This window comes from Anoplopoma fimbria, chromosome 24, assembly GCF_027596085.1.
Source record: "Anoplopoma fimbria isolate UVic2021 breed Golden Eagle Sablefish chromosome 24, Afim_UVic_2022, whole genome shotgun sequence".
Classification (NCBI taxonomy): Eukaryota; Metazoa; Chordata; class Actinopteri; order Perciformes; family Anoplopomatidae; genus Anoplopoma; species Anoplopoma fimbria.
Genome location: NC_072472.1, coordinates 8,681,803 through 8,684,618, shown reverse-complemented (window position 1 = coordinate 8,684,618; position 2,816 = coordinate 8,681,803).

The following is a 2,816-nucleotide window of genomic DNA, read 5'->3' as shown; positions in this document are numbered from 1 at the left end:
CAAATTACCTTAGCAAAAAACCTTAGTGTGAATGTGCTCTTAAAATTATATGAACACCATATGAAAACAATCAAGAAACTAATGATTTAAATGAACAAATATCACTACTTTGTAGCTAATTAGCATTTTTTTTTATTTAAAAGGTACCTTTTTTTTTTTAAAAGTTACACATTTTTGTTATGTTGCATTTTGATAGGAATATTCTACCTAAACTGAACCAGCAATAACACAAAACTCTGTTAGGTATTGTGATGTTTTGTTTTGATCTCAACCTAACATTAAAAAAGTGCTTTTCTTTTGTTGCCATACGCTAGTTGCAGCTTGTGTCAGTTTTGCCATAACTTAAACTCGTCGCTAGAACAGCCATAAGTGTATCTCTACCCAAGCCTTCTATGATACGGTGCCTCTTTATTATATGCAAAGTGCTAATGTATTTAATATACTGTATGCAACTGTAGATATAGTCCTTGTCGGAATCATCTCCACATCAAAGGAGAAAACAATAGATGTTCAAGACAAAGACTGCACATGAACTCACAGGGGGGGTTCAATGACTACATCTGGGCTTTCAAGTGCTATTAGCAATTACTAGAGATGTCTGTGACAAGTAAAAGTGTCGTTTCTTATACAAGAGACATGCATATTAGTTTTTGTGCTATTGTAATGCTTTTCTTCATTGACTGCATAATTAATGTTGTGCACTTTTTCCGTCATTTCATTGTTGATCATTCTTAGGTTTGCACAAGCTGAAGGAGGGAGAAGAATGCCACAGTGCATTGTTTATCTTAGTTTTACATTTGAATTATGTATACATTATGTGTATTTTTTATACTAACAGTAACAATTATCCACCAATGTAAAGATGAGGCTGGAACATCCAAATTGACAAGTTGAAAAGAAGCTCTCAGTCAAAGTATTTTAACATTATCAATTTATCTCTCACCAAGAAATAATAAGTGTGAAATGTGACTTGCAGAGCACTTCTGCATATCCGTAGCAGATGTCTGACCTTAGAAAGAATAAATGAATGATCTACAGTGATTTGTGCAATGACGTACAATATTGTATGTGTACAGTACTGATCTAAACCGAAGTTTGGTGCTCAAATAATAGCAATGTATGACCATTGTAAAGAAATAATGTTTTACATTAGTGCTTGACTGGTCTCAAGCATGGTCAGTATAGCAAATTATTTTTTATTGTACAGAAAATGAAAGGCATATCTTAGCTGTTGTCACTTTTTTCTTTGATGGTCCATCTGTCAGGTCATTTACACTGTACTGATGAGAAGATTAGAGGAAGAAAGAGCCAAGAAGTCATTTGGCGGGTTGTTAAATATGATTTGCTAATTGCAGGTAATACAGAGGGTTGTGTTGTGTTTGTTTCTGTCAAAAGATGGGGGGAAAAAAAAATCAAGTCACCTAAATGAAAAGTTAGGTTTACTGAATGAAAAAAGCAACATTGGGAGAAAAAAATGCACATCCATGGCTCTCTAAACAATCAGACAAGGCTGCAAGCTGTAACACTGCTTCTAGTTGCTATAATGTTATTCCACCCTCCGCCCATGTTTCATACTAAAAAAAAAAAGATTGCATGTTACCAACTAAAAAGAAGAAGAAATTGTATTGTTGAGGATTATTGTATGAGGACAATAGGCAGGAAAGTTCAGTACAGTGTAATGTAGGGGATGATGGTGTCATTTCAGTATTGTAGTCTTATTTACTTTTTTTACTATGTATTTTTCATTACATTGAAGCTCCTTTTCCTTAAGTCAATAAAAGTTTCAGATTTTTCCGTACAGCTGTCATACTGTGTCTGAATTTGTATTTTGAAAATATGTAGAAAATTGTTCACTGCTGGAATGTATTTTTTATCTCTTACTGTTTTCTGAAAAAGTGAAATACTAGTTAAGTATTTTGGCTTGTTGTACCAATCAATATTTTTCATAATCAAGGTACCCTGTGGATTGTTTCACTATTAGTAGCACTGCAAAAACTATACACATAGTGGATTTCCCTCAAAACCCGGTCCGTGTTTCCTCTCCACTCAATCGGTAAACAAAACATTTTTCTTTCCAGTTCAGCTCAGTTTGGGAAAATGTTCATGACCATCATCGGACCAGATACAAATATGTACGTTAGTCAACAGAGTCAAATATTATTTTGGTCGCGTTTCAATTGTGCCGTAAACATGTGATGTTAGTCAATTTAAAAAGATTCTCAGCCCTAACCACAGATTATTAAAATATAATGCATGAATTTTGTGTGCGCTGATGTCTCATCATTGTTAAACATCAGACAGATTAATAATGATTCCTTTTTTTAGTGCCGATATTGAAACTTTGCAAATTGAAACCAAAAGTTTATTAACAGGGACATAATGGCTCAAATGTCAGTAAAAAGAAGGACAAAATCCATCACATAAATAATTTCAAATTAGTTTTCTCAATGTGCCTTTGATTAAAAATTTACAAAGACTTTGTGGACTGCTAAAATAATCCATCAATTGAAAAGCTCGCTCGCCTGTTTCATGTTAACCTCATCATTTCACCCGCAGCTATCTCAGCTAAAACCATGAGGACACTTGGTCTGAAGAATGCATTAGATGTGTGTATTCTCACCAGACATTCCTCCTTAATAAAATGATTTATTTTTTTATATTGGCTTCAGGTTTCTTGCATATATCAGGACAAGTGATCCTTTTATTGCCTTTCATCCAATGACCCGTTGTTCTCTCTGTCGTCCTACGCTTTCAGCAGGACCGTGCTGATGGTGTTACTGCCAATACTATTAGAAAGAGCCTGTGCCACAATCCAC